The sequence below is a fragment of the Phoca vitulina genome, unplaced genomic scaffold (assembly GCF_004348235.1).
Source record: "Phoca vitulina isolate PV1807 unplaced genomic scaffold, GSC_HSeal_1.0 scaffold9, whole genome shotgun sequence".
Lineage (NCBI taxonomy): Eukaryota > Metazoa > Chordata > Mammalia > Carnivora > Phocidae > Phoca > Phoca vitulina.
The window spans coordinates 15,278,028-15,291,121 of record NW_022589712.1 but is presented as its reverse complement, the minus strand read 5'-3'; positions in this window follow the sequence as shown (position 1 = coordinate 15,291,121).

The following is a 13,094-nucleotide window of genomic DNA, read 5'->3' as shown; positions in this document are numbered from 1 at the left end:
AAATTTTTATGGTTTGACGATTTTTGATGATTTGTAATTGCAGCAATATTGGCAAAAAAGTTTTAAAAGGTCCATAATTCAGTCCCAATTTTTCAGCTTATTCCCTTTCATGTTCTTCTATATTTATATTGTTGCAATTATAATGAGCACATTTTTAGGTTTTTACATGGCTTCCTAAAGTATTTCCTTCAATTTTGTATATGGGCCATAAACTTCAGCAATATTAGTGGTACCTGTCCCTTTGTCACCTGGGGAAATCATAGATCTTTTCATATTATATAACTGTTGTTTCAGCTATCTTGAATTATTGTTTCATCATTATATCAAAAATTAAGACACTTTATTTGGGGAAGTTGATAGCACAAAAACAGTTAAGAACATCTGCTCTTACTTTTCTCCTTTCCCTCCAATTTTTTTCCTTTCCTTTTCTCAAAGCTGGTGGAAGACATGACTGGATTTATTTTTATACGGTTTTTTGTTTTTTAGGCAAAGAGGAAGCACATTATACTGTATTTTTTTCTTCACATCTCAACCTTCACTTAATGCTAATTATCTATTATCCAGCTTGGTACCTTCCAGGGGTCCTTAAAAGAAGTGGAAAAATCTGACACGTACACATGGGTTGAGTCATCCTTAACTTTATCATTAGGAGATTTTTTTAAGAGATGAAAAAGTACTTGGAGTGTTTTTTCTTATTTAGAACTCTTATCTTAAAAATATTTTTAAAATTCTAAAAATTGGAAACCAGAAAGCTATTTAAAATATAAAGCAAGAAGCAAAATTCAACAAAATTTCTTTCACATATATTTTCAATATTATGATAAGTATTGAGAATCAGTGAGTATCAAGCATAAGAGATGTGTTATAATCAGAATAGATATCATTTATGGAGCATTATGTTCCAGGCACGGTATTAAGTGCTTTACTCATAATGTGGCATGATATCCTCATAGAAACGCTGGGGGCAAATATCTGTATTCCATTATACATGCAGGAGCACTGAGTCTCAGTGATTTCAAGTAATAGGGCACAAGGCCGCTCAAGTAGTCAATGACAGAGCCAAAATTTAAACTCCAATCTGCTAAATTCCAAAACTCAAGTTATGGCTTTTATTGAAGTTATTATGCCATAGGTGTAATTTGTAAACGTAATTAAAATTTTAGAAAATGAGTAAATATACTGGGACGCCTGGGTGGCTCAGTCATTAAGCGTCTGCCTTCAGCTCAGGTCATGATCCCAGGGTCCTGGGATTAAGTCCCACATCGGGCTCCTGGCTCAGCGGGGAGCCTGCTTCTCCCTCTCCCTCTGCCTCTCCCCCTGCTCATGCTCTCTCTCTCTCTATCTCTGGGTCTCAAATGAATAAATAAAATCTTTAAAAAAATGAGTAAATATACTATCATTAGAAATTTGAGTCATGAGATTATATGGATCATAAGCCATATTATCAATCATTAATATGTTGAAGTCTTAGTAGAAGTAGAAAAAAACCTCAGCTCTAAATAGCGATACATTTTAGAATAATCTAGAGTGGGTGGGGCAGAAATAGGGATTGTTTTACTGTATCATTACATTTCGTATCTTTGGGCATACACGAATTCATGGAATTTTACAACAGGCTGAACATCACACTGAGAAAGGGAGTCTTCTCTAAGAACTTTAGTTCATAGGGCTGAACATCAGCAAATCTGGTAACAAAATGGAAGCCTCTCATGTTTCAGGCCACCAACCAGCTGAAAACAAGTGGGTAGTTATTTTGAAGGGAAATTATTTTTGTGAACAGATGGAAGTGATTTGACAAGAATGAACTGGCTCATTCTTCCAACCAGAGGGATGACCAAAAATTGTTTTGCTATCTTGGTGAAATCCAAAATCTGTTCATGTAAATTATCTCAATTCTTGCCTGGTCTTTGATTGCAGTACTGATAAGTTGTTTCAAATTAAATGAGGCGCAATTTTATACTGATCTGTAAAAGTATGCCTTAATTCTATATTTCTATTCCTTTCTCATCAATTCCGCAATAGAATGTGATTTGAACTTCTGAAGTCCCAATAATGGTGATCTTAGAGAAGACCTACCAGCCACCTTCCATTAGTGAGGTGGGTTCTTGTTCAAAGTTAGTAACTGGGCAAGGAATCTGAATACCCATCCCAGCTTTGTTACTAATTAACTATGTTAATTTCAGTTAGGTGTTCAATTATCCTGCTACTTAATGTTACAGATGGGTTGCTAGAGATATAATTATGTTGTTAAGTAAGAACCAAAGGATACAATTTATTTTCAGTTAAAATAATTGATTGAAAATATTCCACATTGTAGACTGTAGGCACTGTAGACAGAAATTCTTCATGGAATGGAGGAATATTTTATTATATCGAGGAGCCTGTCTCAGCAACAGGACTCCAAGGGTAATACCTAAAGGATATTATGCTAAATGAAATAAGTCAGACTGAGAAAGACAAATGCCATACAGATCACTCACATGTGGAATCTAAAAGATAAAACAAATGAATAAACAAACGAAAAGCAGAATCAGACCTATAAATGCGGAGAACAAGCTGATGGTTACCAGAGGGAAGAGTGGGGGGGGATGGGCAAAGTGGGTGAAGGGGAGCAGGAGGTTCAGGCTTCCAATTGAGGAATGAATAAGCCATGGGAATAAAAGGCACAGTATAGGAAAAAAAAAAGAGGCTTATAGAAGGAGAGATCTCTCTTCTTTCTCTGGAGATTTTCTTTTTCTTTTTTTTTTTTTTAAGATTTTATTTATTTATTTGAGAGAGTGAGCAGGAGAGCATGAGCAGGGGGAGGGGCAGAGGGAGAGGGAGAAGGAGGCTCCCCGCTGAGCAGGGAGCCCCACTCGGAACTCTATTCCAGGACCCTGAGATCATGACCTGAGCCAAAGTCAGATGTTTAACTTGACTGAAATACCCAGGCACCCCCTGAAGGTTTTCATGTCCTAATGTGATAGTATATTTTCTCCATTTTACACATGCAATAACAAACTCTGAGAGAATAAGCTCCAATAGTAGCAAGCAACAGAACCTGTATTTAAACAAGGTCAAAAGGGCCCAAACGCATAGTTTTGCCACCACTTACATTGCCTCCCATAATAATAATACTCTATCATACATTTTGCAAAACAGAAGAATTAACATACTATGTCATGTCATCACAAGAGCACTACGAGAGAAGTTATTACTACATTAACTTGGTCTATGGGGCAATAGAAGCTCAACAAGATCCGCACAGCTAGTCAGTGGCTGGATTGGGGCTTGAACCGAAAAGCTTCCAAGTCCTCTGCCCTTTTGTTGGTCCCATAAATTCTTTAGGACAAGTAGTAAGATCTTGGAGATCAGAAACACAACTCTAAAAAGTTAAGCTTTGTCCTATTGACTCCTGGTTCTCAATCTGTGCTTCTAGGAGTTCCTGGGATTCTGTGGAGGTACTTTGGGGGTTTGGGGTGGTGTGTAAGATGGGGGTCATGGGGAGGCCCTTTAGCTGGACTCTAGCACCCCACCCCTAGTCAACTAGGTGAACCAGGGAAATCTCCAAATTGGTCTACTCTGCATACTGGGCTCCTGAGAAAAATTCCAGTTGAACAAAGATTCATTGACTTTAAAAGGAGAAAGGCTTAGAAACCACTGCTGTAGGTGATAGGGAGTTTCTGAGGAGGGAAGTGGTAAAAGTCATGTTCTAGAAAGATCAGTCTGGCAGTTCTGTTGTAAAAGACTTTCAGTATGGGAGAGCCCAGTACAGAAAGACTTAACAAAGAGGGGACAGGAAAATCATAGCAAGAGGTGGGGGACAGCAAAAACTCAAATTTTCTGGATCTTAGGATCAACAGGACTAAAAGGTATTTTTCTTACATATTTATTTATATTTTATTTTTTTAAATTATCACATGGTAAGTTTGACTTTTCTTTTGGAGTACAATTCTATGAATTTCAACACATGTATAGATTCTTGACAAACACCATAATCAGGATACAGATCAGTTCTATCATCCCCCCCAAAAACCCCCCCCCCCCCCCCCCCCCGCTGCTATTCTTTTATAAAGTAGCCTCTATCCCCACCCATAACTTCTGGCACCACCGATCTTATTCTTTGTTCTTATAGCTTTGTCTTTTTGAGAACGTCATATAAATGGAATCATACAATATCGACATTTTGAGATTGGTGTCTTTCACTCAGCATAATACCTTTGAAAGTCATCCATGTTGCTGTATCAACATCCAGGGGACTCTGAGATGGGAAAGGCTGCAAATGGGAAGCATAGCTTGATAATGTTGGGATCTGAATGTTTTTGAGCAGAAAAGGGTAATAATCAGGTCCTGCGCACTCTCTGGGGTATTCATTTATTCATTTATAGAATTATTTACTGAGAAAAAAATACATGCTATGTACTGTTTTAGGTGTTTGGGATATAGTAATGAGCAAAATAAAAATTCCATCCTCAAGGAGGTTATATCCAGTGAGGGGAAACGAACAAGTCCATGTATGATTTAACATCAGGAAGCGATATGCTCTGGGTAGCGGGGTAGAAGAAGAGACTATTTAAGACAGAATAGAATGGAAATAGACTGGGAAAGCCCTGTGAGCAGGTCAGATCTGACCACAGACCTGAATGAAATACGTCAGTGAACCACGTGGCCAATCGGGAAAATGAGAGGAGGAGGCAAAGGGAAAGTGGAGCGTAAGGGGCCCGGCCTGGACCACACTTGCCAAGTGTGAGCAAAAACAAGGAGGTGTAGATGGAATAGCAGGAGAGTAGAGATGAGGCCAGGTCATGTAGAGTCTTGGGGGCTACTGAAAAGCCTTTGGATTTTTATTCAAAGTATGATGGGCAGCCAATGGAAGGTTTTGAGCAAGAGCGACCTGCTCAGATTTATATTCCATAAAGTCCACTCATGCTGCTGAATAGAGAATAGACTCTCAAGAGAATGTGTGCAGGGGCACCTGGGTGGCGCAGTTCGTTAATTGTCCAGCTCTTGGTTTCCACTCAGGTTGTGATGTCAGGGTCGTGAGATGGAGCCCCACGTCAAGCCCCAAGCTCAGTGCCGAGTCTGCTTGTTTCTCTCTCCCTCTCCCTCTGCCCCTCCTTTCTGCTCGCTCTCTCTCGCTCAAATAAATAAAGCTCCGAAAAAAGAGAGAGAGAATGTGTGCAGGATGGATTGGGGAATTGCAGAGAAACTCAGACAAAGGAGTCATGTAATCCGGGCCTGAACTAGGCTGATGGTAGCAAAAAATGGAAGAAAGATGAATGTAAAAAAAATATTTTAAAGGAAAACGGAGTCTATTATGTAGGATGTTACACAGGTTGAAAATTTAAATAATTTCCAAAAATGCAGATAAACTGGTAGATGACAAGGCAATCATTATAAGAGAAACTAAGGATGTTTAGCCTCACTGTACCTGCTATCTCGTGATTGAATTAATATAAACTGTGGCTTTTAAACTATGCTCCTAAGTGCCGCTGGGGTTTTGTTAAGTTGTTTCCAGGGATGCCTGGAACAGTTTGAGCCTGGAGCCAGATTTTCAACCCCACTGCAACCAGAGCAGTGCCAAGATGATGGGTTTTATATATTTGCTTCCCTGTAAAATTTCACTGAAGTGTTACACAGAAAAAATGGAGGGAGGGTGATTCTGTGGGAAACCATACACTGAAAACCTTATTCGGTGAATGAAGAGACTTCCCCCTAGACAGACGCTCTTCTGGTGCATGGCATAGGGGGCCGTCGGGCGCAGCTACTTGTACTACAGATCGGTTTTAAAAAAATATTCCCCTGGGGCGCCTGGGTGGCTCAGTCTTAGTTAAGCGTCTGCCTTCGGCTCAGGTCATGATCCCAGGGTCCTGGGATCGAGCCCCGCATCCGGCTCCCTGCTCTGCAGGAAGCCTGCTTCTCCCTCTCCCTCTCCCACTCCCCCTGCTTGTGTTCCCTCTCTCGCTGTGTCTCTGTCAAATAAATAAAAATCTTTAAAAAATAAAAATAAAAAATGTTCCCCTTCAATAATGTTATCTCTCCGTGTTTTCTTCTAATGATATCTATACTTACAGGTTTAGTTTTACTCACTATTCAAATGCTTTATTTTTTTGCTTTAAAAAAATGAAAATGAGGGGCGCCTGGGTGACTCAGTCCTCTGCCTTCGGCTCAGGTCATGATCTCAGGGTTGTGGGATCCAGCCCGAATCCGGGAATTGGGCTCCTTGCTCAGCGGGGAGTCGGCTTCTCCCTCTCCCTCTGCCCCTTCCCCTGCTCATGCTCTCTCTCTCTCTCTCTATGTCTCTCTTTCTCTCAAATAAATAAAATCTTTAAAAAAATGAAAAGGAAGTCATAATACATCTCCTTTCATAAATGTCTAACATTCTCCAACAAAATTCAGCAGGATCACATCTTTTTGCTTTGGTTTTCTGTGTTTTAAAAATGACCTGTTGTATCGTTAAGGTTATGCTAGTTGTTATAACATGTAAACACCCAGAGCTCAGTGGTTTAACAGAATAGAATGTACTCTTAGACGTCCAGGTGGCCGGACGGGTGTGTGGGAGGTGAGGCCTTATCTCCCCCATGCAGACATTCAGGGATACAGGCTGTTGGAGGCTCTCCCACCTCTCATATGTGGAGGTCATTCTGGAATCAGGATCTCGCCAGAAGACACGAGAAGAGAGGGCACACAGAATCCCACAAGAGGTTTTTAGGGACCAAACCCGGAAGCCACGCACTTCACTTCCACCCACATACCAAAGGCCAGAATTCAAAGTCACACCTAACCAGGCTTAGTGAACAGCTAACCAGTCTCTGCCACACAGGTGGTTGTGATGTCAAAATGGAAACACAAGCCTGGGCCCTGGCTTTCGTTTTGCTGTGGGCCAAGTCAGGCGGTTTTGTGACTATGTGTGAACACTGCAACATACGGCAATGGATTCAGAGGGGTTTTTTCCTCCACATACGTGTTATAAAATGGTCCTGGAGCTTAGACTAAAATACCTTTTCCTCTGTTTCTAACTCACTGTCCATTCTGATTGCTGCTCTGTGTGGAGCAGGTATTAAGTAATTGTGGCTGATTTAGCTAATGAAATAAAGGCGTTTACCCTCATAAATCAGTGTTTTGTATCAACGATGAAACTTTGAGGAACAACCTCAAGAGATATCTGTCCCTGGGAAGGCTAAGGTATTCATTTAAAAAAAAAAAAAAAAAGGATTATCTGAGTGCTCAGCTTTCTGTATTTTGCTTCTTTCTCTTTTACTAGAGGAAGCTTTATAGACCAAGGACATTTATGACTAGTAAGGTAAGCTTATAAAGAGGTTATTTTAATTGATGCCAAATTTCTGAATCAGAAGATAAAATCTTTTTTCAAAAATTAGGCTAATTTATTTTTATGATATTGTTGAGAGAAGTAGCTGAGGATCGCTTTATTTATATATTACAGTTTTAATATATATTATATATAATATAGTTGGTTCAACCTCAGTTGGTAATAAAATCTAGCCTGGTCTGAATCAGAAAAATCATCAAAATGTTTTGATTACTTCTGTGAAAACCTCAGCAGGAAGCCAGGACCAATCCTGAGAAGCCAGAGCAGTGCATATGAGAAACTCTTCACCCTCAACTTTTATAAATGTTTTATTAAGAAGAGTTATTTGTTGCTTTTTGAAAGAAAGTTGGCATTATTTTAAAAGAAATTTAAAGCGTGTCTAAAATAAGGTCAGGAAAATCCCACACTCTCCCACCCAAACCCATAAGATTTTCCAAAATAATAAAGACATTTTAAAGATCCAGCAGAAGCTGGGATTTTGCTTAATTTAGAAACCACATTTGCTTTTGAAAGTTGATTTAATGGAATGTTTGGCAAATTATCATATTTTTTGGCGGAAATTTTTTTTTTTAAGATTTTATTTATTTATTTAATTGACAGAGAGAGAGAGACAGTGTGATAGGGAACACAAGCAGGGGGAGTGGGAGAGGGAGAAGCAGGCTTCCAGCCAAGCAGGGAGCCCGATGCGGGGCTCGATCCCAGGACCCTGGGATCATGACTTGAGGCAAAGGCAGTTACTTAACCAACTGAGCCACCCAGGCGCCCCTTTTGGTGGAATTTTTAACATCGGTCCTTTAAGACCAATTGGTCCAACTTGTAGGAGCAAAAAGAACCCGAAGAACTGCATTCATTTTTTTTTTTTCATTGCTGTTTTAGAGTATGCTGTGACATCCTGTTCCTGGAACATTCCTAACATGTCCTGTGAATGGATGGGGAGACCATAGCCACAGGTTTGCAGGCTTTGAAGGTGGAATCTGGATCTTCTAAAATCTCCAAAGCTTATTTATTAATTTTGATGAGAAATAAAGTATCAAGTGGACAAGACATTAACATTTGAGATCTGGGCCTTTCCCCCTAAGTTCCCGTTGCACAATAACTTCTATTGTGATTACCACATTCCCTCTTTATGCGTGTTACTGTATTGAGTTAAGTTACAGTCCTGTCTTGGCTGGGGAAATAGTGTCTTTATAAAGTATCTTGCATATCTCTAGTTTGGTTTAATCGAATGAGGCCAATTGATTTCTAAGTTCTTGGAGATAAGGCACTTCTGTTGCTGCTAGTTGCTACCTACAAACCCTTTCTAATATCCTGATTTTTCAGAGTAAAGAAAGTGCTTTAAGAATTTGTTTGTATATGCTGAGTAGTTTTAAAAAATTATTTTTAAGACTATGATCTTCCAGGGCGCCTGGGTGTCTCAGTGGGTTAAGCATCCAACTCTTGATTTTGGCTCACGTCATGATCTCAGGGTCATGAGATCAAGCTCCACAAGGTTCTCTCTTGAGATTCTCTCTCTCCCTCCCCCTCTGTCCCGCCCCCACCTTAAAAAAAAAAAGACTATGATCTTCCAAAGTTCTAAGCAATTTAGAATAAGAGTAAACAATTTTGCTTTTCTAGTCCTTTTTTGCAGTGTTTTGAGGGGAAATTTCCTACTCTTGTGTTTTAAAAGAACAGTGCTAACAGCTAACACTTTGTTCTTTGTCCCAGGTTCTGTACTGGGTACTTTACATGCATTAATCCTTACAACAATCCCATGGGTTAAGTACTATTATTCCCTCTACAGTACAGACCAGGAAAGAGGCCCCAGGAAGTGGAGAAATGGTTACCCAAGATCACAAGGCCAGGCAATGGAAAGCCAGGATTTCATCCCAGGCAGCCTGGCTCCAGAGTCTGTCCACGTAACCTATGTTTGAGGGCCTCAAAGTCCTGGGATAAACCCAAGGACTTTTACTATTTTTAAACAAGGAAAAGATCTCTCTTACAAGCTTATACTTTGCTGGTGCTTCCCCCTCTCCCCCATATATACGAAAAGAACTAGATCTCATTTACAATCTGATTTCAGTTAAGGGGGAATCTACTGATTGCCAGTTTTGTTACAGCAGGGGAAATGCTCGACCTGACAACACTTTCACTTGGTAGTCTATTATTTCCAGCTCCCGAGGAGGGCTGCCTTTTGTCTGGGAAAAATTCTGCCAACTATATGGGTCAGTTCTAATTTTTCAGTAACACATCTATGGAATTAATACAGCAGTGATATTCTTTCAATATTGTAAACTTCTCTTTTAAAGATTTTATTGCTGTTCAACAGCCAAAATATTTTTCTGAGCATAATATTGCTTCATTTTTCTTCAGAGAATTTCACAATTTCACAATCTGATGCTTTCAACTACACTAGTTGCTTGCAGCCTTTGGCCACGTTTCATTCAGTTGTTTAGAGAAATATTTAAATCAAATATGGTCTTTTAAAACAATCTTCAGACAACTAAAATGTCATAGGAGTGGTTTCAGCGACAGGTTTTGAAATATAAGTCAAAAGCCCCCAAAGTTATTATCGTATTACAAATTTTCCTATGAGAAATGTATATTTGCAAGACAAACAGGCAAACCAACAAAAGGAGAAACCAGAGCAATAAACTTGTGACATTACAAGAAAGCTCCAAAATAAAACCCCAAGTGCCAGGAGAGAGAGAGCTCTTCACTCCCTCCCAGAGCTACTCATGAGGCATTTTTATCTCGTCTCCAAGAGCCTATTTATTTAACATATATCTCAGCAGGGCCAGGTTTATAAACACATTTCAGGATAAAATTTAACATTATAGCCGAATGAGCTGGAAATTCTGGTTTAAGCTGGATGTGCCCAGGACTTCCTGTTCCCAAACTGCAAAATGTTTGCCTTCCCCTATCAGCACCTCAGACTAAATTTGTCCCAAGCTGAACTCTCTCTCCTCCTCCCTCCTCTGCTTTATCTCCTTGCTGTCTCTCAGGCTTCACCCCAATTCCAGTCTGGCTGGAAGCTCGGGGACTCCAGACCTTCCTCAACCTCCCCATCTGCACCCCCATGGCACGAGGGCCAGCTCTCAGCTGCTCCATGACAGCCCCTCTGGAAGACCTCCTCGCTCCGCCTCCATCTCCTCCAACAGATCCCACCTCTTGTTGCCCCATTGTCTTCCTCCAGGTGCAAGCCTCCCAACGTTCCTCTTCCAAAACCTGGGCAGCGGAAGAGTTCCTACACACCATGGCCCAAACTCAGCCTGGCATCTAATCTGGAAGATGCACTTATATGAGATGTACCAGGTCACACAGCTGGTAGCTTTCGGTCTTTCTTGATGTTACAAAGAAAAATAGAAGTCTGTACTGAGGTATGATGGGTCATAATATAAGTTGTCCATGCACGCAGTTTGGTGAGAAATCTGGGCTGGAACTTGCTTTGTGCATTTGGACCTTCCTCCCTTGCTTAAACCATCATCCCGCCCAGGGGCGCCCCAATGCCAGCCTGCACGGTCTGTCACCATCATACCAGCTCGTCCCTTCCAGGCTCCAGCTCAGACCTACGTCCAGACTCCATCCTCCCTCTCAACCCTCAAAGACACATCATCAGATGCTGCCTTAAAGGCTCCCTTGGCTCATGTCTTGACATCCCAGAAAGTTCAAAGGCATCTGGGTGGGGGCAAGCCAAGCACTTCGTCTGCTCCCACTTACACAAAAGTGCATTGCTGTCACTTAGAGAAAAATCTACTTAACACTGAATAAAATTTTTTATTGTGCATATTTGTTTTTTTAGCTTTATTGAGGTATATTGACAAGTAAAATTGTACGATATATCAAGTGTGCACAGTGGTGATCATTGTATGTATTGTAAAAGGATTCCTCCCATCTAGTTAATTAATGAATGCATCCATTACCAGCGCTGACTTTTTTTTTTTAAGTTGGCTCCATGCCCAGCATGGAGCCCAAAGCGGAGCTCGAACTCATGACCCTGAGGTCAAGACCTGAGCTGAAATTAAGAGGCAGATGCTTAACCGACTGAGCCACCCAGATGCCCTGACTTTTTAATTTTTTTTTAAAGATTTTTATTTTTGAGTAACCTCTACACCCAACATGGGGCTCAGACCCACAACCTAAAGAGATCAAGAGTCGCATGCTCTACCAACTGAGCCAGCCAGGCGCCCCAACCAATGCTGACTTTTAGAAAGACTGTGGGAATTCATATCTTGTGTTGTCAAAAAGAAAAATTACAAAGTTGATCACAGTGACCAGAATTTGACTTCATAAAATTGAATTCTGAAACAACTGGATGCAGAGTTAATAGAGAAGGGACTTTCTCAGCTTGGTTCTCTGCCAGGTGCCTTGGGATTTCATCAATTTATGTGTGTCCCCAGGCAGTGTCTTTTTATTGAAAAATTTAAAAGTGTGTAGTAATTCCACTGCAAGGAAAACCTGCAAATTGAAAACATGATTACTACAAATGATACTATATTTTAAGAGGAGATTTCTGAAAGCCTTAGTTTCCCTTAAGGATTTTTTTTTTTTTAATGGTGTTCCAAGTGAAAGCCTTTGAGGTGATTATGGATTGGATATGCAGCAATGTGAACTGTAAAAACAGAAACCACTGTCAAGGCCAACAAATCCTCAGCCAATAATGGATGCATGTAGGATAACTGGATAGAATCCAAGGAGAGCTGCTATCTTTCTGATTTTGTTCAATTTTAGAACAGCACACAGGTCCACCAAGGGCCTTCAAGTGAGGTGAGTGGGGTTCCATTTTTAGGTTCTGCTACAAAGAGTGAGACCTTAGGCAGGATACTCACCTTCTCTGTGCTTGAGTCTTATGGTCTGGGGTCTGATCCTCATTCTGCCCCTGACCAGCTCTATACTGGTGAACAATTTATTTCATTTCTTTGTGATTGTTTCCTCATCTTAAAAATGGATTATTCTAATGTCCACTTGATACTCTTGTTTTATTCAATGAGATCACACCTGGAAAAGCACTTAGAATAGCTCTTGTAAGAACACACACGTATTTTGTAACCAGAAGCTACGGCTGTTACTCACACCAGTATTATATTACTTCTATTTTCCTGCAGGTTGTTGAGAAGGTCAAATGCAAGAACGCTCACCGGGACAGGCTACTTAATTTGCAGAGCCCCGTACAAAATGAAAATGTAGGGTCCCGTGTCCAAAAATCATTAAGAATGTCAAGGCTGGAACAGCCGAACATTAAATCAAGCACGGCCTCGAAGCCGGCCCTGGAGCCTGAAGGAGCAGAGCGTTTGCATACAGTAGGTGCTAAATAAAGCCTCTTCACCTGTGTGTCAGCACGCTCCTACAGCTCTCGCGCGCCAGCACGGGGACGTTGACCATAACACTGACCACTCGCTGTCACTTGTGCCTGCCTGGAATCGCGCTCGCGGGGCGGGGAGTCCCGCGGCGAAGAGCGGCCTCTCCCACCCGGGACCCCCAGCCTTCTGGCGAGTGTCTGCCGCTCTGCCACGGCTGGGCCTGGCCACACCGGGCCGCCGGGGCCGCCGAAACCGCGGCTCAGCGCCGCCCGCGCGCCGGAGGACACGGTCGAGAGGATCGGGGTCTGTCCGCGGCCCGGGGCGCATCTCAGAGGCCCAAGGCTGCGGGGCCACCCGGCGAGTGCGCAGCCCGGCCGGCCGCCAGGTCCCGCGAGCGCCGCCAGCGTCGGGGCCGCGCCGTCTGCGCGTGTTTACTAGTTGCCCGAGGAGACGCGCGCGCACCCGCACCCGCACCCGCACGCGCACCCGCACCCGCACGCGCACCCGCA